At 38.9% G+C, this 22,702-nt stretch overlaps 1 protein-coding gene across 1 annotated transcript in view; it reads right to left on the bottom strand.

The window, feature by feature from the left end:
• LOC108683409 (histone-lysine N-methyltransferase PRDM16-like) overlaps positions 1-21,971 on the bottom strand; it is an 83,096-nt gene extending 61,125 nt beyond the window's left edge. The window contains exon 1 of the mRNA XM_018172721.2: positions 21,876-21,971. The gene's annotated coding sequence lies outside the window, so the exon portion shown is untranslated. The remainder of the gene's footprint in view (positions 1-21,875) is intronic.
• Positions 21,972-22,702: the final 731 nt, after the last annotated feature.

The following is a 22,702-nucleotide window of genomic DNA, read 5'->3' as shown; positions in this document are numbered from 1 at the left end:
GTATACAAGCCGTTATCGCGGGGTGAAAGTATCTTTTGATATTGCGATATATAGTTGCGGTAATGAATATATTGAAGATTTTATAGATAGAAGTAACGCCCACACTTTCTCTGGAAGGCTTTAAATGCTGGTACTTAGTTTTTGCAGTGTTTATTCTCGGAAGGCATTGAAAAAGTAAATGAATTCATATTAAATAAAAGACTAGAAAGTTATTCGTCCATTGTTTAATATCAAGACTCTAAAGTTTTCCATGCACAGAATTTTAATTTGATAATATTAAACACATATGTACGGCTAATGAAGTGTTAAACGTTCATAGTCACCGCGCGTGAAACCTGTAACAAATGCCTGTTCCTTTCAAAGTTATTCATGCTACTCGTTTTTTTTTTGCGAGTCAGCGATTAAATGTTGGAAACAACATTTCTTTTGTGCCCACTCATTGTGAATGGATGCGTTATTCCTCGCACGTGCTAACTCTTGTATTAATGAAATATTACAATAGAGTCGAGGACGACGTGAGCCGCATACGCTGACCGAGATTCCTGTACGTCACCCAATGTACTTTGGTCTAGGACATTCCTTCAATCTTTAATTCCTTTTCTCTTTTGCAAAAGACGTCCCTGGTAATCTTATAATAACATAGAATAAGGGAAAGCCAACATTTCGATTCACAACTCCATGATTTTCTAGACCTGCCTTTGATCGCCACAAAAGCTGGCACCATACAATGCTATTGAGGTTTGGTCGGCAATGCGCTTGCCCATTGCAATATCACGAGCCAAACAAAAGAAGCCGAACAACATAAAATCGCCGTGAAAGGATTATTCAAATGAGAGCAAAAGCCGAGCGGGAGACAAGCTAGCCTTGCCAGGCAGCAAAACCAACACCACACTCGCGGGGAAAATAAAAGCTGGGCTATTGAAAGGGACGAGCGGGCAGCGTGTACTCGACATATATGGACTGCACATAATGAGGTAATAAACAAATGCCGGCCGAGCAACTGAACCTTACATAAATACAGGGCGAAAGTTCGCCACATCGCTCATGAAAACCAACGACATGCGCAGTCCGCGGCACTGAAGAGATGCAGTCCAGCCCAAGACTGCTGGAGTGAGGCTTGATGTGTGCAATGTTTTCTCGTAATGACGATGCGAAACGCAGAAAGAAACTACTGTTTATTGTATAAATAAAGGATACTGTTGGTCTAGTACCCTTATGGCTATGTAAAAAAAAGTGTTTCAATTCTAATTCTGGTTTAACATTATTTTCAGCAGGTCAACAGAGATTACCACTTCTCATAGATCTCATCTACTGCATGAATTTCATGCTAATTTCTGGAATCAAACAAAAAAATTTTTGCAAGAAAGTCGACTGCATTTCTTTCGGGAAAGATTCAACATCTCGAGCACTCAAGTTTTGTGTTCCACATCGAGCTGCGTTGCCATTGCATTGGAAATTAATTCAGATCATGGATTGCCGGGAGGCCATTTTTATAGACGGAGGCCCACACGCTGGTTGCGCTGAGCTGATCCATTAACTTGATTTGCTGAGCGCACATTTTTCTGCTGCGCACTGAGAAGATCCATCAAAAAATTATCTCCGCTGACTGTCTGTTCGACGCTCAATCAAATGCCGTCAGATTGACTCAACATGACTGCGTTTTGCGGCTTAGGCTTTGCCCAAACACTTGATGGATGCACTCATGGCAACACGAAACGAGCTCACATGGTGAAAACATTCACCGGAACATGCATAGAGCTCACGTGTAGGAAATATTCATCCGAACATTCATCAAAACATTCATCAAACCATTCATCAAAACATTGGTGCTACATTCGGTGCCCAAATGTAGCTCCAAACAAATTCAGAAGTACCAGTAACAACTGAATCAGCATCAGCATAGAGCATCACATTCAGTATCAGCACCTTACGAGTACAAACTGTCATCATTTTTATTTCATTATTATTGACACATACAGCATGGGCATTCAGCATACAGCATGCTGCATGTAGCATCAAGCATTAGAATCCAGCATGCTGCATTCAGCATCAGCATTCAGCACCAGCATTCAGCATCAGCATTCAGCATTCAGCATTCAGCACCAGCATTCAGCATCAGCATTCAGCATCAGCATTCAGCACCAGCATTCAGCATCAGCATTCAGCACCAGCATTCAGCACCAGCATTCAGCACCAGCATTCAGCATCAGCATTCAGCACGCACCACGCGACCGCGTTCCAGTGAGAGCGTCAAGGCTGAAGGCTTCCACGTCTCGTGCTGCTCGACTCTCCCGGAATGTCACGATCACGGCACGCGATTTTGATCCTTGCGCTCTCATTAATTTAGGTCTGTTATTGCGTGCGTGTTTTGGATCATGGGAGTCCGTGGGTGGGGTCATTTTTTTTAGCGCTCCTTGCACAGGGCGAAGAGTGCCTTGCACTCAGAAAATAAATGGGTTATGTTGTCCAAAAAGTGACATTCTCACTGCACGTAGCATTGATACGCCCTTTCCCGGGCCAGAACGGCGGACATATAAGGGCGAAAATGTATCTCTATTTAGACAAAGTCTCGCTGATGTCTCTGAGTGTGCGAGTGACCTGAGAAGGGCAGGGCGGGAGGCGTTGGTGTGTCTTGACAGGTCAGTGCCTTGCCGAGGAGCACTCATGTAAATGAGGGAAACTTTGTCTCAGTAGCGATGCAGTTTTTGTCGTTGTCTGGGTCATCCTGACCCAGTTTGGTTCGTTAAAAAGGCGTATCAGTGCTACGTCTGTTCTCTGATTGTGCTGTGGGTAAGAAAGTGTGTCAAAATTTGGACAATTTGACCCATTCATGTTCCCCTGATGCGGGCGCTTGCGGCTACAAAAGCCCGGGATTACGACACACAAAAAAATAGATCAAAGCTTGTATCTTCCGTGAAAATAGACGAGATAAAAGCCAGACACAGCGTCGTGAAGGGATTTTTTGCGGAGGTCTTTTGCAATTCTGCCTTTGATGAGAAAGAAGGTGAGGTACAAATCTCCCGCTGAGGAATAAATTAGCATGCGGTACTTAAATGTTAAGTGCATTGCTGTGACTTTCTGTTTTTGTTGAGTGAACGGTGAGTAATGTGGTTCTTATTGATGAAATGACATATATTCACGAACCGTGTCATATATCAGATTATATCATCGACCAGACAGTAATTCATCAGCCAGTATAATGAAGAATAAAAATTACAAACATGTTGATAGGAGAAACCTTTCCGTAACTAAGTTCATTCAAAAGCCTGAATTAGATTTTCCTGTAATGGGTAAACTTTTGCAATATTTTCTTCAGAGAGATAAGATGTATAATTTGCTGATAAATAATTAATTATCAGCAAAATATCGCCAAGCCACTGCTGCACGATGCCATAGATAATTCAGAGATATTGAAATCTTATATTGAACATACGCGATTATCGTCTGTATCGTCTTTCATGGTTTATTCTTAAATTTTTATGGTCTAACGGGTTTGACTTAACTGACTTTACTGTTTACCAATCCATTTTGATGGTTATCTTTAATGACAGGCTTAATGAACTAGTTCTTCATCCGAATATTCTGGTATTATGACGAAGGAAAAACATCGTTAATAGTATTAGTCAACTAGTTTAATTTTCGAAGATGTTCAATGTCAGTCGAGCATAGAACATCGCGCATTATATTGATTAACTAGTTTAAGGTCATAATAGGTCAATAATAGGAGTTAGTTCGCCACGCTATTGTCTGACGAGGTCGGAGGAGGTCGGATTCTTAGTTAGTGCTAGATCATTCTAGGTAGCTAGTTCTACATAGAGCATCCTAGGTTTCTAGATCATACTAGGTAACTAGTTCTAGATCATCCTAGGTGACTAGATCTAGATCATACTACGTAATTAGTTCTAGATAATCCTATGTAACTAGATGTAGATCGTGATAGCTAATTATTTCAAGAGCATGCTGGCTAACTATTTCTAGATCATGCTAGATAAGTTTCTAGATCGAGCTAGGTCAATAATAGGAGTTAATTGAACAATATTGAAACTCAAGCGAGTTAATTGAAACTCAAGCGAGGTCGGCAGCCTCAGGATCTCCCATAAACCGTTCCGGACGCCAGACAAGGCACTTTCACTGTCAGGACGTCCGGAGCGCATCCTTAACCCTTTACCGCTCAAGGGAGTCGTATTCGCTCCCTTGTTGCAATGCTATTCCTACCGCCAATACATGCGATGGTGAAGGTTCATCTCATACACACGACTTCTTCTCATTGCCAGCAGCTCGTCAACTTTCCCCTTTATTTGACGTGGAAAACTCGCGTGTCTGACGTCGACGCCTCAGAAAATCCCGCTTAATCGGTCTACGTACCCGGAGGATATCTGCGATCTGGTCTTGTTTAAGTGGATGGTAATTGCAAGGAAATTCCTATGCGCTTTCGATTGAGTTTTTTCTTGAAATAAATCATCTTGGAGTGATTGCTGCAGAAAATATTATTAGGTCTAACGTAATGAAACAGTCCATAAATGCGAATGAATTGAAAGCGATCCGATTAGTTAATTTCTAGTTTATTGCCAACGGTTATTTTACTTGCCCACTGCAGACAGAATTGGTGAATAGAGATTTTCTTATTATAATAGAAAATCCGTCTCGATACATTGTTGAAATCATTAGTACCCATCGTGATGTTTAGAGTGACGCATAATCGCTTTCTTTTGAGAGATTTTTACCGTTTTTTATAACTACGATGAAACTCATATATATATTTTCGTTAACTGTAGCACACAAAAAGAATTAAATTTATCGGGATGAAATTAAGTTCGAAATTAATACAATAAAACTCGCAATTAAAGGTTGAGTATTTGAATAAAAATCTCAGAAAGGTGCAGGATTGCTTTAGACGTGATCTTTCCTGGTTAATCAACTAAACCTGACCGTCAACAACTCGGCCGCGGTTAACCCATCCTCAGTTTCAACCGTACACTAACAAAAAGTGATAGGTTAATCCGGTTGGTCGACTAAACCTGACCATCAACAACTCGGCCGCCGTTAACCCATCCTCAGTTTCTACCGTACACTAACAAGAAGTGATAGGTTAATCCGGTTAGTCAACTAAACCTGACCATCAACAACTCGGCCGCCCTTAACCCATCGTCAGTTTCTACTGTACATTTACAAAAAAGTGATAGGTTAATCCGGTTAGTCAACTAAACCTGACCGTCAGCAACTCAGCCGCCGTTAACCCATCGTCAATTTCCACTGTACATTCACAAAAAGTGATAGGTCAGTTTATCTAAGTAAAGACTTTTATCTAAGTAAGACCACTTTTTCACTCAAAGCACTGAATGCTTTGAGTGAAAAAGTGGCAGAATGCAGACTTAGCACTGATCCACCGTTTCGCCGGGCTAAACTGGAGCCATGATGATCCATACAAGGGCATAATGTGCATCGCTTTTTGGACAAAGGCTCACTAAATTTCTGATTGTAGCAGCCCCCAGGCCTCCAAACGAGGCACCGTGTCCTCCAAACGTGGAGCAATTAAGGAGCGGCAGTTGGAGTCGCGGCGCTCCAGTTCTGCGGTGTTGCACAATCGCGTCCTGCTCCTTGAGACCGCAGAGCTGCACTTACTGAACACCAACGCTAATATGTCTCGATAATTGCAGCCATCAGCAGCAATCAATGATTGGATCGAGAGTGTAATGGTAGCTCCGTAATTGAGTTATCAAATGTTCAATAGTTATTGAGCAGATGATCAATAATTGAGTTATTTAATCTGCTCAAAGTCAATCTAATTTAACTCATTGAATCATGTTTATTTTCAACGAAGATCCACGATATTGAAGCTGACGTAATCCTTGAAGAGATGTAATTTAGTCATTATTTTTTCCTTTCAGTTGTACGGAAAGTGAAATCAGGCATCAACAACTCGGTCATTCTTCCAAACAAAGCCTCATCCTACGGTCACCTCATGGATTTTTCGTCAAAAAAATACAACGTGGCATCGAAGGACCCGTTTGATTTGCAGAACAAAAGCGCCGGACAAAGGCATTACGGGCTTGTATAGTTCGGTCCGAAAACACGATCATCCATCGGCCAAGCTTGTTACGGAGAGATCACAGGGACCTGAGGCGTGCAATAACGCACTCCACACACAAAGACAATGTTACCGTAACCTTGGATACTCTCGAATCCAATTGCAAAAGATTCGGAAAAATACACGAGCGGAGACTGAAACAATACTGCGTGACTCACGGGAACGCGGAGCTTTTAGAGGCTGCGACGAGCAGAGAAAAGACTGACCAACTGAAAGCGCTTTTACGCCTCACTTTTGACTTCATTCGGCTGCTGAGGCCATTTATTGGGAAATATTTGAGACAAATTTGCTTAATTTTACGAATTTTTATCGCTTGCTACATCTTCCATCGCTTTATTTTAAGATCACGCTTGTGAACATTTTGCATACGTTATGTAATGGAAGATCAATTTCAGAGTATGGATTTGTGGAACCATCTTTATATTCAACTACATGAAAGTGTACGCGCACACACAGAAAGTTTGTTCTTCTTATAGCTGATGCCACTATTATTACCATAAGTGGCATTGCCTTCATTCACGAGCCATTTTCTCCGGATTTTTAAACTGAAATTTCGGTGCCTAGCATTTGGGTAGATATTACTGAGGTCAATGACGCGGCCTGACCACACCTACGGCATAATACTCCAGCGACGTAATAATCCAGCGGCATAATACTCCAGTGGCATAAAACTCCAGCGGCATAAAACTCCAGCAGCATAACACTTCAGAGAGTTAATACTCCAGCAACACAATACTCCAGCAATGTAATACTCAAGCAACGTTATACTCTAGCGGCATAATACTCCCGCGACATGAAAATCCAGAAGTTTATCCAGCGGCATAATACTCCAGCGACATAATACTCCAGCAGCATAATACTCCAGCAGCATAATACTCCAGCAGCATAATACTCCAGCGGCATAATACTCCAGCAGCATAATACTCCAGCAGCATAATACTCCAGCGGTATAATACTCCAGCGGCATAATACTCCAGCGGCATAATACTCCAGCGGCATAATACTCCAGCAGCATAATACTCCAGCGGCATAATACTCCAGCGGCATAATACCCCAGTGGCATAATACTCCAGTGGCATAATACTCCAGTGGCATAATACTCCAGTGGCATAATACTCCAGATGCATAATATTCGTATGCGCGATCCCAGCTACATAAAATGTTCGAGGGTGAAGCAGCTTAAGGACTGAATTGCTCTCGTGTGTAGCATTGACAAAATAACTGGGCAGCTATTAGTCACTAACAGGAATTTAATAGCTCGTTATTATGATTGTCAATTCATAAAGGTACGTATGTTTTTGCCTTCTTTTATTAGAGTTCATTTGAAAGTAAACTTGCCTGAATTTGCTTGGGAACTAATTTCTGTATTCTTAGGAGAGAAATAGAGTATTGCGTGATTTTACTAAAGGGAAAATATGATTACGTGTATAAAACTGGATAACGCAAGAACAAAGCAGTTCATAGCTGAAGGCATAACAGAATGAACGCCTATACTCAGCCGCGTGATTGTCACAGCAAAAAGTGCATTTCCCTTTCATTTGATCGATTCAGTTTTTCTTCCTACATTTATGGAGTGAAACCGTGCCAAATGAAATGAATGTCTTGGGGAGAGAATCATCACCGCTACCATGCGACTACGTGTGGAGGGAACGGGCGAGACACACGAGTTCCCTTCAATCTGCAGCGTCAATAATTTTCTTTATGGCAACCGCAAAGCATAACTCGAGGGCTCATCTTCTGCTTTCCCGCGCGATCAATCTACCCACTGGGCGATCCACGCCTCGACTGACCGACCGACGCCTAACTAGTTTTTCTGGCGCAGTGAAAGCAGTTCCAAATAATGAAAGAAGCTTTGCGATCACATCTGCGAGCGCCCCGCAGTAGAACTGCTCTGAAAGAAGCAGCTGCAACCAACGGCTTGTGCATTTGCATAAGCCGACATCTTCGGGCGTTATTTGCATGGACAAAAGTTGCTGTGGTCCCGATACTTCGTGGAGATCTTTTTAAGTTTATTTCTAAACAAGATAACAATGCGTTGACTAAAACAAATGCTCAAGGTTTTTTCCAGACTTTATGATATAAAGTCTTAAATCAGTAACAATAACTAGATATTCTTATTTCAAATTGTCAGTATTATTGAATTGAAATAATGAAAAAAACTGAGATTTCTCAGTCCAAAGAAAAACGTTTAGTCACTGAATTTTCATAAAATCACATAACCTTGCAAATAATCTTATTGTTTTGCTCGCTTAGCAGATTACAAGATACGTTTTCGGCGGCTAGTCATCTTGTTTTTGATCGCTTTAGCAGAAGTTTGAGCTGCTGCTCCGTATGACAGATGCTAAAACAAACTATTTAATAATATGTTTCATCGCGCGTAAAAGATTACACACTGCATGTACTGCCGATCACAATTTTTGCTTTATTTCTACTTATAGTTGATAGTTCTCATCGTATTTTCCGTAAGGATCAAAGATCTATAGTTAGTGCTCATGTCACGGGCGTTGCAAGGACGATGACATGGGATCCAAAGAACCGAAAACTGGTAGCAGACTGTTGCCCATTTGTAACTGCAATCGCACCCATAACGAGATGTGCTGGATATGTTTCTTCTTATACGCCTATCGTTGTAATTTCTGAAAAAATATCATTAGACTTCCAACTAAGTAGAAATGAATCTGTATTAGGAATTCAAACTGTAAGAAACACCCAAACGCGTTTCCACGGCCCAGCATATCGTTACTGTTTTTTTTTCCTTCTGATTTCATTTTCTCAGTCGGTAAAATATTTCCGATCGCTGAAGGCAAAATAGTTACAAGCGTCTTCATGGTTGGAATGTCTTCTTAGTGGCTGCTGGATGACTTTTACTCCTAGAAAAACCTCGTATTCACCTGCCTCATTTGAGGTGCCTCAGGTAGAAGATTCTTCTCAACGTAACCTGTTCAGTAACCGCCGCTGCTAGAACCTGAAAGACGGGAAATCACTGAAATGTCTTGCAGGGGCATCTTCGGTTTACGAGTTCGGAATGCTAAGCCGCGGGGCTTTGACAAGATACAAGATCTTTACGGTGGAGATGATGATACCAAAAAACAAGAAGAAATGCGTAAATTCCCGTAGAAAAAATGTTGAAGCGATGAGAGAATGACGATTGTGGGTTCATTTCGAGGTTTTAGCATATCAGATTTTTTATTTAAGATAATAAATAAATAAGATAAGCCTTTTCTCTATTTCTTTAGAAACACAATGTAACTTTTGCTTCTTCCCGCTATACATAAAAATCACTGTCTTTTATATCTCGAACAAATTCATTTTAAAGCAGAAACAAGAACTGAAAACTCGCGAATTAGCCTGAGAGGATAATAATTCGCGTCTTTGTTGCTCTCAACGAAGCAATTATTGGCAATAATAAATTAATTTTATTGGACGAACTGACATCCTCGCACAATTCTTTCTCCTCATGTTGCCCAACTTAAAGGCTAAGTTGCATTTCTCGACCTTCTCCAACTGGCCATATCAGGACAGAGATCTTCCGCTATACATATGGACCGTAGGAACACGTAGGGAGAGTGCCACACTAATGCACAGTCCTTAAGTACATTCTAATTTAAAGCCAGTAAAAGTTGGCTTACAAATCAGTTAACTTTAAATATTAGAAAAACAGGGAAAAAAGTTCTTCTTACCGTAATTTTGAATACCTTCCTATGCTAGTGCTTCAAAAGTTTTTCGAAGAAAGGCAGCCTACAATCCATAGATATTCATTCTATAGAAGGTTTCAATTTTTCTTGCATATATTTACATTTCAAACTAAACTATTTCAAAATAAACCACTGCACTTACATTTTTTAATAATCAATTGCTGCTAGTATACGATAACCACACGCACTCTTCTGAACATTTTCAAAATTAGACCAACTGTACGCGCACCAAACTCGCCAATTTTCAAGCCCTAATTCATCACCATCTCCATGACTAAAACATGAGGATAATTTCCTCAAGTCAGAGGTCAGGTGCTTAGAATTGGAGCCCGATCATTTGCAGTTCGAGGAGGATATTCCACAGCCAGGAATATGAGCTCTGCAGTATCCCCTGAAATAATATACGGCAGAGTTGAGATTTCCGCCTGATTTATGACGGTATAATTATAGGATACGTGAAATTGGGCTAATTTCAACGGTAATTTTAACCTGGATACGGTAGGAACGTTATATTTTGTATCGTATTATTATGCGAGGATTTTTAGCCTCAACAAGAACTTGAATAAATTTGAGCTTTCGTTGAAAAATCCAACGTTTAATTAGAATAAATTTTTCAACTAATTTTCATTATTAAAGCTCTATCTTCATTTCTTTTATCTTTAAATAAAATAGTATCTTATTGCATTAAATATTTATATCGAATTTTAAGCTTTCATAAAGTTTTGGTTATCACCTGCCACACGACTTCTTTCCTAAGAAAAATACTTCATAGAATTTTTATTAATTGTTCAGAAGTAAATTTTATTATTCAGTATCTAATTCAAGCAAAAATAAGTCACTGGATTTTAAGCAGCCTATATATAATGACAATTAGCCTATAAGTAAAATTAACGATGTATATCCCTAATCATTATTATTAACGGATATTAGCAGACATATGATATTAAACAAAGTAAATTCAATTAAGTCACGGTAGTATGAAGGAGATAAATTGAAGAGATTACGTATTGAAGATTATACAATATTGAAAACATCGCTGCAATGTGCAATCGATAGCTGCATTCACAGCCAGTCTTATCAATCATACAGTGAACGGATAATTAAAATTAAACCATCCATTGCATGTATGAATGAATTCAGTCCATTCAATTGATTGATGAATGAATTTAAAATACAGCTCAACGTAAATCATTGTTGAACCTTTGATTGACGATCGATGCTCTCGAGAACTCGATCAACTTTTCGACGACGATAAGCAACGAAAAATGATTCGCTTATCTTGGTGCGCTTCATGCATGCAATTTAAAATTAAATTAATGCTGTAATAAAGAAAAAAAATACAAAATAAACTTACTCTGGTACAGACTGCTACTTGTCTGCCATGTAAAATTTTTCGGTGTTATCTCTCATCGGTCGCAACGACACCTAGGGATGAGTGGCATATTTACCACTTGTATTTATTGCCCTGTATACTCGCCCCTACAAAATCCTTTCACTTGTGCACTAATCTGCACCACGGACTTCCCTTTTTTGCTGCCAGGCCTCGAAGGCACACGACTGAAGAGGATCATGTGAACCAGTAAGAAGTGTATCGCATTCAGGAGACGCTCTTCCCTTCAAAACTTTCACCGCCTCCTACAGCGCCTTCTATGAAAGGGAAGAGTCTTGTCCTCTTGAATGTCGCAACAGAATCACATATCGTCAAAGATTTATATAGGTTTCGTTGAGGACCAGGGAGTATCAGACCAGATATACAATATATATTTACATATACATTATATAATACATATAATATATATAGATTATATATAATAATTATATGATTATAAATAATGTATAATCAGACGTTGAAGACCAGAGACTCTCTGGTCTTCAACGAAACCTGCATTAAAGAAAATATTCTGCCAAACTACACAAGAGATTTATATCTGCACAAAAGCCGGTCGTGCCATAGGTCCCGATGATTTCACATCAATTAGAAATATTCCGTTGTTTTTACGTGCTTTGATATCACGCCTATGCTTCAACATGCATGGATATTAATCCGATCTTTATATAAGTATATGTATGACTCCTATGCTTCAATTTGCATGGGATTTACTCCAATTCATTGATATGCAAATGCATGTATATTACACCGATGTCAGATAAGCATCATTCTAAAGTATTATTATACATGGTTATTGCTCCGAAGAATGACTACAGTAACGCTACATAGCAGCCCAAATCATCAATAGAAATCAGAATTTAGGCATCGAAAGCCCCCGACACCACAGGCCGCGTTCGCGTGGGAGGCCGCTTTACTGAAGCGCCAATAAATCGAGAGGAGGCAGCTGAGGGATAAAGAAGGCCTTCCAATATTTAGGGCGTACTGTTATAATCAAGGATGAAGCATTTTAATCATAGATTTTTCACAATGAGTAATCACGTAATTGCTGCCTAAAGCCATATTTGGAATTTAAATGCATTTGCTTCTTAATCACTTGAAACAAGCATCTTCGCGAGTTACTTTGTATTCTAGTAGCTTGGAAAAAATGAAATCGTAGTCGCTACTGATATTCTTCAGTAAATTGTCAACGGCTTGCATAGTTCTCTATTCAGAACCTATTAAAAAACTTCCTGAAGAAAAATTAGTAAATTCAATTGTTAGTAACCTTTATTTGCCATTTTATTATTTTATTTTTAATTTATATGTCTAAAATATGTAATAGGGTACCCCGAAAATTAAGCCTTGTTAAATACTTTTTTCCATTTTTGTGTGTGTAGCATCCCGAAATTACTGAAAATGCTGGATTTCTGGTGCCAAAACGATTAGAAATAATCTTGGCTACATGCAATCAGAAGAATTTTTTACTTGGCGATGCCTCAACAATAGTAATCCCATAGAAGCGCTGATCTTCATCAATGCTCCATCTATAATTTTTATTCTATATGGAAATTTTTGAACACCTAAAAAACTATTCATCGCTTACATAAATTTAAAGGAAACGCTAAAATTGCCAGTGAGAAAGAAACTGAAATGCTATTTAATTTTCAGCGAAAAATCCAAAGAAATGTTAATTTTTTCCGCTTTTTTAATAAATCATTTTGCGTTCAATCTCAATTTCTGTTGAACTTAGTTTCATTCGTGATGTGTATTTGCCTCCCTTTTATTAAGCTCAGAAATATCCAAAGACCTATTTCGAAATATGCAGGTCTGCAAACTCATAACAATTGTTTTATCTTTGATCCCCAGGCTGGCAATATAACTTCTAATTGTGAAAGCCCTAATCTCACCCCTCGTGTTTAGTATTCGTTACGTCGAGCACAGTTTATTCTGTCCAGACAAGTTCCGATGACTGAAGAGCTTTAATAAAGCTCAGCAAGAGCCCCCGACATCATGGCAGGAATCCCACTGAGACCTTTTAAAGACCACATGCAAATGGGGCGGTGTAAGCATAAGCGATACACCTTCCGACATCAACAATTAATTTCAAATTGGTCATCTGAGTGCTAATAGCAATTGAAATTTCAGTTCGAGTTCTTACGATGATGTTTGATAGCCCCACTATTGTCAGGTATCAAAGCCATACCTGGAATGTTGTGACTGACAAATGTGTGTCCACTGGTACAGAGGTGACTTGTACTCTCTAGTCTCTGCGAAGAGAAAAGCTCATGGAAATTCATTTGATATGGACGTTCTGCAGCTGAATTCAAATCTCCTATAAAAGCCTTCAAATTATAATTATATTATCATTTACACATCAAATTGGATTGAAATTTTTAACAATTAGATTAGATACGCCCTGTATTAAAAAGTCGTTGATTTGATCTCACCTATTATTCTTTATATACATGTAATATCGGTAACATTTATTGATATAAGCCGTCCTCTAAATTCTGTGCCATCAGAAGTTTTAATCACCCAAATGTTGTGAAATTGATTCAAGTGTGATGACATGGCGCCGTGCAGGGCAATATTTCAGGCCTGCATGCAAAAGACTTTGTATTTCAAAGCTTGAACTTCGCATTGCTCGTTTATGCGGACATCTGATCTCCCTGCACTGTCAGAGCAGAATGCAAATAACCTTCAAGTATCAATTGGATCCTCTGCAATGACTCGAAGCTCTCGATTGCAAGTCATTATAATTCGAAGCGAGAACATGATCTCAATATTTTATCAGGGGCCACCCTCGAAATATCAGGAGTAGAATTGAACTCGACAACTAGTTTGGTTCAAAAGTGTATCTCATTATTCAGGCACAAGCGTGCAAGAGCACTTAAACTACAGCTAGTTCTGTGATCGATAGTGAAGAGTTCTTTCGTGTTCAAGTTGGCCGGATATGGAGAGCATGGCCAAAATTAGCGTCCATTTGACCAATATTCCAGGTATTCATTATTTATGAAACCGATGAAGATAGAATAACTTTGCATAGATTGAGGATGCACCGGGACCAACTTTTAAATATCTCCAATAAGAATGACTTAACATCTTACTACTCCAACACTGATGATAGACTATTAAACTGAGTAAAACAAAATATTGTGTTCAGGGGATAAATAATACATTATTTTTCGATGAAAATCTACAAATAATCTATTTTTTGAAAATCTACAAATAAGCTGGAGCTTCTTATACGTAATCTGTGTAAGCTCGATCGCACTTTTACTTGATACGGATCACTATTTCAACATTACAATCAATAGCAATCACACATTTACCAGTAAAGATGTTATGCACGCTTGAACTAAATTCTCCGGCATTACCAAAACCTTTTATCTCTTCTACACGTAAAGCATGACAAGATAAAATGCTCATCTCCCCCCGAGTCAGGCCTTCGTAACAGCGATGTACGTGTCGTCTACAGAGGATCACATGCAGAGGCATTTAGCTAAGACGCTTGCATCCATTCATAATTCTACTGATAAGGCTAAGGCCTTGGTAGCCTGTATACATCACTCAGTAAAATGCAAGGGGCTTTTGCAGCGCTTTCCTTTGTACGAAAGATGAATCGTTGCGATAGAGGCGTCTTGTATCACGGCATGCGCTGTTGATGCGAGCGCCAGGTCAGCGAACAGTGTTGTAATTTCTGACGCTTTTGTGCATCTTCAGCAGTCGGAACGTGATTACTTCAGGCCTTAGCCGCACGTGGGCTTTTATTTGACGATTTGTAACTCCTATCATAAGTGAAGATTTATTTTACTTCATGAACGGCGTCGGATATGCAGTTGGCACATCAACTTCTACTTAAATTCAATGAGTTTGTTAATATGTGCAGGTCATTGAGTTCAAGATAGATTTTTATCTCATTTGCATCACACTTCAGACCAGTGCACATCAGGGGCCATACTTTCAAAACTGGCTAAGTAAACTTAAATACTTACGCACTATTTACTTGTCTATGATTGGTGGATTTTGCTTGAAAGGCCGTCAATGATTGGCTGATGAACTTACGATCGCTTAACTTTTTTTGAAAGTATAGGCCCTGTACATTAATTTTAAGTACTCCCAACTGCCTTATTAAATTTCATAGTTACAAAATGAGAACAAATCAGCCAAGCAGACTTTTGTAAATATTTTATTATTGTTTTACCTGTGACCTAGAGGGCAAAATTTCTTCCCTGAGCAAATAATTTCCATTTTTTTACTTTAACTGTAAACTGACGTGGACTCGAGGTACTCGTCTATAAATCATCCCACGCAAAAGTGAACCTTGTTGAGAATAATGTTCTCTGCCCCAAACAATAGAACTCTCCCCGAAGTTGAGTGGCAAAATAGAACCAAAGCCTGTGTCTCTCGAATTTGTTGGCAGGAGACCAGATGGATTCGGGTTACGGAAGGTGAGCAGTCTTTAAATTCTTGCCTGATCTCCTTAAAAATGAACTTTATCTGATTATCTGTTGTATAATATGTGGCAGTAGGTATATGTAGTATTTGTTGTATAGTATGCGGCATTAGGTATATGTAGTATTTGTTGTACAGTATGTGGCAGTAAGTAGAGTGTGTGTTGTATAGTATGTGGCAGTAGGTATAGTGTGTTGTATGGTATGTTGCAGTAGGTATAGTGTGTGTTTTATGGTATGTGGCAGGAAGAATAGGATTTGTTGTATGGTGTATGTGGCAGTAGGTATAGTACGTGTGTGTTGTATAGTATGTTAAGTCTCTACTGCGTGTAGTGTTCAATCACTTACAAATAACATAGGAAATTTGATTCGGAAAAACCTTTCATAGCTCGAGAAATTTCATGAAATAAATTATTCATGACAGAAGTTTATTACCCTCGCTAATACGTGGAAAACATCACTTACTGTGATTGTATTTTCACTTTAATTGCAATTAATTGTATTTAAAAACCATTTATTCTCCCAGACGGCATGAAAGCAAGCCCAGCAACAGACGCCCTTGAATTTCATTCTTCAAGAAAGCGAAGAAGAAGTAAAGCTGTCAGCGCTGGCGCGGACGCGGCTGAGTTGCTGCAAACAATAGCGCGGGCTTATAAGCGACCGTCGCCTTGCCATGTCGGCCTTCTCAACGGATTAGCGGGTCCAACGTACGAGCTGAAATCACACCTCAATTTCAGGGCTTATTTTCCCTTTGTCAGTGAAGAAATTTTAGTGAAGAAAATTAATTTATCTTCCCTAAATTTTCCACTCGAGTGACTTCTTTACCCGATAACAGTCTTGGGAGAACGGGCAACAATCTTCCAAAAGCGACGTTTTTTGGAAGACGTACTATCGATCTAAAAATGTAAATTACATACGAAATGTTCAACAAAATCAGTCATAATTATAGCAATTCATGTTGTTCATTTTAATGTGATGCCTTATGTTTTTTTATTAAATTTAACCTTCAAGAAATATGTCGTACATGTAAATGTGTCATAATTCGTTTGGCTTCTGCTAACACGGTAAGCTGTATCAATATTCATTCGGAGCAAGTAAATAAAAGTTATCGAAAGTTATTATGAAACGATTTTTTAAGTCCTGGCTCTGGCATGAAAAAATATAAAAAATTCAATCTTTGCAGCTTTGATCCGATATCCCACTAATAGGTAGAATGTCATTAATATTCAGAAGTTAATTTTTTGTAAGTGTTCGCTCATAAAAATGCTGGAGAATTTTCCCCAATTTGCTCGCTTATATGGAAGAAGAGCCTCACGATTCTGAAAGTTTACGTCTATGATATCGCTGTGGCAGATGTAAACTGCACGGTTCAGGCAAGACTGAGTTCACTTTCATACACAATAAAATTTTGGAAAGCCTCAAGGTGCGTCAATTGGACAATTTAGGGAGCTACGTGTGAGAGAGGCGCTGTGCGATGTACGTCTTTATTGCGGTGATGACAGCATTTACGTCACTGTGGTCACTGTACCGTAGCCATCTTGCACACGAATACGAACATGAACTGTTTCATCTGTTGATGGCCAATTGTGTTGATTTGTTGACTGCCAACTCTGCTTACGTAACATCCTATAAGGCCACTCACACATGGAAACCTCGCAGCTGAATTTTGAAGACATTATAATGATTAAGGATCGTGCGTTATACTCATCTTGCTCAAATAAGATACTGACAACTCATGGGATCAAAATATTGTGTAAAAATTTATTCTAGTAAATAAATTCTTTTTGCATAATTTTTAGTCAGGGTAAATAGATTATTTTCTTCATAGTGAATAGCTGAATTTTTAATCCAATTATTGTTTTCAAAATCTGACTAACTGTCAACCATAACTGCGCAGCGCATCGGGAGGAAAAACATATCCAAAGCTAAAGCAATTACTGACGAAGCTCGGATCCCCGCAGTTTTTAATTTTCCTTCTTATTTGCTTCTGTTGTGATGGGGTTTCAAATTGAAGCCCTGCATTCGGATCGTAAAACTCAGGCGGCAACAAAAATTACAGAATCTAAAAGCAGAAAACTGGCGAGGTTCCTCGATTGGCATCATAATTTGAAACGCTGCATCTTGGAAAAACTCTGCTCATAGAAAATTTATAAAAAAAAATCCGAGAAGCGAATCGTCGGGACTGCCTCGAGCTACGCAAGCTTGTAAGCAATACGGAAGAACCAAGTCGGTTAGGTAAGAACATTTCAGATCCGAAATGCCGTCACGGGAAGAGTGATGCATGTTCCTAGCGCCGTGCTCTGCTCTTGGTATAGAAAGTGTGGGTGTGGTAGAAACAGTCGCAAACTTTGGCTAATCATTGAGAAAATGACCCAACAGCGTCGCCTGCTCGTTATTGGAGCTCGTGCAACGAATTTGCTGGCTGCAACATCGTGTACAAATTTCCTCCGACATCAGTCTGAACATTAGTGCGTGCTGCTGCATTCGATAGCTAACGGACTAAACTTGCTCGCAGTGAAAAATCTGAAGTGAATAAGTCTTATCATCGCAGTACAAAAAATTCAAATTTTTGAATTACAAGCAAAGCACAAATTAAATCAGAGAGACTACTAATGCAAATAGGGATTTGCTTACAATCAATCATATCAGATATTGCAATATCGTACTCGACATTTTCATTACAATTAGTATATGGCTTAGAGCGAAATCGATCTGCCTGAGAACCCGTCCCAAATCGTAGATAGAGTTCCTGTTAACTCGCAGCCTTGCTGTCGTAATATGCGATCGCTCGTACACCGAGACCAGCCTTAAAGTGTTGTAAACACGTACGATATAATATTATATGGAACATTATTTCGGATAGTTGGATCACGCGAAACAGTATTACGTGTCGTTTGATTACACGAAACATTAATTGACGTAGTTGGATAACGCGCTACAGCATTACGGAATGTTTGATTACGTGAAACCGTATGTTGAAAAGTTAGAATGCGTGGATCAACATTTCAAAGAGTTGAATCACGTTGATCACTATTATGGATTGTTCTAATGCGTGAAACATTATTTTGGATAGTTGGAATTCATGCAACATAATTTTTCCAACTAAATTGCGTGGAACTGAATTTCTAAAAGTATAAGGTTGTATGTACCCTTTCACGCTCGTTGTAAATTTATTAATTAATTTGAAGAAAACTCTCACATTCTTTTCTTTGCTGCTGAAGGCAGTGAACACACTCGACCACTGTGTGAAAATTCATTGCCCTCTATATGAAGGTGGTAGAAAATCAAGAGGAAAACATCAGGTATCTATGGCCTCGTACGATGTGGGTGCTGTTAATTCACCATAAGCATTAGACGTAGGAAACATTGACGGCAACAGCTCGACAGCAACGACTATGTGGTGATCATCCCACAGTGCTCACCCATGATTTCATCATTACAATTCCCTAATTTGAATTTCTTTATTTACTCTGGAAGATGTGATCCCAAACATTCACTTTCAACTGGCATAAATCGTAGCCATTATTTACAGTCCCTGATTAATGTAACTCGGGCATTTAAATTCGTTTTTCGACTTCACTGATCTTTCTGTGACATAGAAAGTAATACACTATGCTAAAAAGAGCAGTATAAATACCCATCAAATGCAAAAAGCAGAATAAAGAATGCAACATTTATAAAAGAAAAGACATAGAAAGTAATACACAATGCTAAAAAGAGCAGTATAAACACCCATCAAATGCAAAAAGCAGAATAAAGAATGCAACATTTATCAGAGTAGCGCACTGCATTATCAGACAGCGAAGCCTAATGGTCACAATAACAAGACTGCAAGTCTGTGTCCTGGTGAGAACAACTGCTTGCTAGAACCCTTGTAACAGCGGGGTGTCCATTTGGCTCATATTCCCTCCGATAACAATTTCTTTCCATGATCTAAATTTTATAATTGAGAGAATTTTTGTCATTTCCCATGCGGGAGTTTATTGAAATAGGTACATTTAATTAGTATCAAATTGTTTAAAATATTTAAAGAAGGTTTTCACTTTGGACAGCTTCTGAGTTTAAAATCATGCGTGTGTAATAACGTCGCAGATATATCCGCTAATGCTGCTGCTAATCAGGATGAAAATTCACTGGAACTGCATGTTATCATGTTCTGACTAGATTACTTGAAAGAAAATATTATTGTGTAGTGTTAAAAACTTGTTTTCAATGCAATTTCTGCCAAGAAGTTTAGCAACTGATCTCGATAGCATGAGAGGTCATTGCTCTTTGTTCATTAAGTGGGCGCTATTCGCTGATGTTGACTCTCATTGAAAGATGGAGAGAGAATAAAAAATATTCTTTAGACTTCACTGCAGCAAACAATGACACTCGGCTACAAGCGAGCTGTGCGATCGATGATGGAAACCAAGATTTCAATGCCACGTGCTTACGCGGCGTGGAGCCGCCGTTCGAAGTTCTTGAGAAATCCTACGCTACCGAGAACTGCTGATGCTGCCTTTTTTCTTTTACTGGCATTGGAACTACAAGGTTGAAAATCGACATAGTGTCGCAATACCCACATTGAATTTTTTGACAGGGCGATGTGATTGAGTAGTTTCGCTTGTGGTGATGGCACGAAGGTAGAGAAAAATATTAAGCTAGCGCCGGTGCGGTTAAGCTTTTTTAGCGCAGTTAAGCTTTTTTTGTGGGAAGAGGGCAATGTTGTTGATCTTGTGATGAAAGTTAGTGACCTAATCTAATGCTCATGAAATGCTTAGGTTCAACCAACCAATATTCTCGAACCAACATTCTCGAAAATTCAGTGACACAATATTTAATTATGATTGTTCTGCAGAGTTTGAACTTCGTTCATTTAGACCTTCATGATCATTCAAGATCTATTGAAGTCCTTCTCCCATTAATTGCATCTTAACACCTGATGCATTAAAGCTTACCGATCATTATACCGAGCTTATTGATTGCCAAAGCCAATCTCTAACAACCCAGATACCAAGAAGTAATTATATTTTAGTCCCGAGCGGCATGATTAACCGTGTTTGCGTCAGTGTTAAGTCAAGGCTCGGCACTAATGGACAATGCCTCATTTCCGTCTGTTATTGGACGCTTCGATGTCGCCACAAGAGAGTGAACTTTACCGATCCATTGTTTATGGGTGAAAGAAACACGGGAGGACATCGCCAGCGTCCCACCGACATCCGGGGAACATTCCGAGAAAATGATGATTAATTGAAGGCCATCATTGGCCTACATCATTGAATAAAAAAATTTTAACAATGACCACAGCTGCTTCCATGAAGCCTGGAGGACAAGCCCGCTTATTGGTATTTGAACTGATATTTATGACTCAACAAATTTTTTATGGATGAAACTATTGAGCGTATTGCTTTCATAATTGTGTTTTTTCTTTTAATACGAGTACTTCTTTCCGGGCCAATTTTTCTCGTGAATACGTCCAGAACACACTTAACTGTACGGTGGAGGTATGGAGAACGTTTTTATTCAAAAATAGTTTGATGAATCTGGCATATATAAATGTTGAACAACTCCACAAATTTCGTTATTTTGCTTAAAGATTAGTTCTTCCATTTGTAATTCTTACTTTTTACTGACCACGAACTTTGGATTTAGTTCTAAGTATGAATGCATGGGTACAATATCTCTCTTCTGTAAAAAAGACTGAGAGAACAATGGTTCCACTTCAGCATTTAAACGATTGATAATAATCACGGCAGAAACAGCATTCGACATTTCTCGAGATACCGGCCGATATCGCGTTATCTTAGCGGCATCAGATTGCGATACCGAAAAATTGCATTGCTCTATTTTCTCGGCGTTGCCCAAGACCACCGCTACACACGTCCATTGAGGTCCTCCCTTCTACATAGGCACAATGAAAGCGAAGCTCGCTCTAAAAAGAGACTTTTTGGTCACTCGCTCGGACGCTGATTGCACTTGCGAGCTTTTGTGTGTTCCGTCGTGATGAAACTTGTTCGCTCTCATCGCCGTGCATCGGAAGTGAAATGGACCAAGCGACGAAAAAGTTAAATCTCCATAAATTATATCTGTTTCAATAGCCTGTTCACTTTTTTATTGTACCACCATCCTGCGTTCAGAAGAACATTTCTTAAAAAAAAAAAACATTGTAGCGCGCAATGCCGTCTTTGCAAAAAATATTCTATATTCAAACTTCACCCGTCATGTAGCTGTTCTTCAAAAATAAATACATGCAAAACTTATAAATTAAAATTTGAGGCAAAACTCACCTCACTGTCTCAGGAACACACGCGGCTTCTGCAGACGCGTCAACACTCTCGCTTTCGTCCGCTTGCTTCCGTTTTCTATGTCAAGAGTTTGTTGTTCGGAACGCGCCGCCGGCGACGGAAACGTAGTACGGATACTAAATACAGTCCTCACCTAGTATTCATATTCATTTCATTATATTTTAGAGTTAAAATTTCCTGAGTAAAATCTTGTACAACTCCTTGTATTGCGGAGTAGATGTGCAAATCAAATCTATAAACATCGATCTCAAAATCTTCGTTTGTTTGCATTTACTCTGATATTTCCTTGCCAAAATTAGAAGAATTAATGGATGTTATAAGACAGCCTAATGTTGTACTAGATTGAGTTCTTACTGCTAATTAATTGCAATGAATATCGGTCATTTCAATGACCCCTTAAATTTAAAAGGAAAGACTGGCGTTTCAATTTCACTAAAATAATAATTTATAATTCCAAGCACAATAGTTGTAAAAGAACCACTGTTATTCACATAGGTGGAAAAATGTACAATGGAGGTAGAAAATTAAATACTAAGTTGAACCCAGAGATTATTTTTGATAATTAACTTCATAGAGAGACTTATATTGCTAAGCTTAAATTTTGCACTTAAAATCACGAGCCAGTTTTCACAATAACTTCACGATATAACTTCAGTCAACATTTTGTTCAATTCTTAATCATCCATCTACTCAAATAAATTAATTTATAGAAAAAAAAATTTCTAGTAGTTATGTTAGTCAGGCACTTTCATAATCAACCTACTAACACAGGCAAATAAAAATATGATAGACTTTCAAGATCACTTCCT

Source organism: Hyalella azteca, unplaced genomic scaffold (genome assembly GCF_000764305.2).
Source record: "Hyalella azteca isolate HAZT.00-mixed unplaced genomic scaffold, Hazt_2.0.2 contig7948, whole genome shotgun sequence".
In the NCBI taxonomy this organism is placed as follows: domain Eukaryota; kingdom Metazoa; phylum Arthropoda; class Malacostraca; order Amphipoda; family Hyalellidae; genus Hyalella; species Hyalella azteca.
This window is presented reverse-complemented; position numbering and strand designations above follow the sequence as displayed.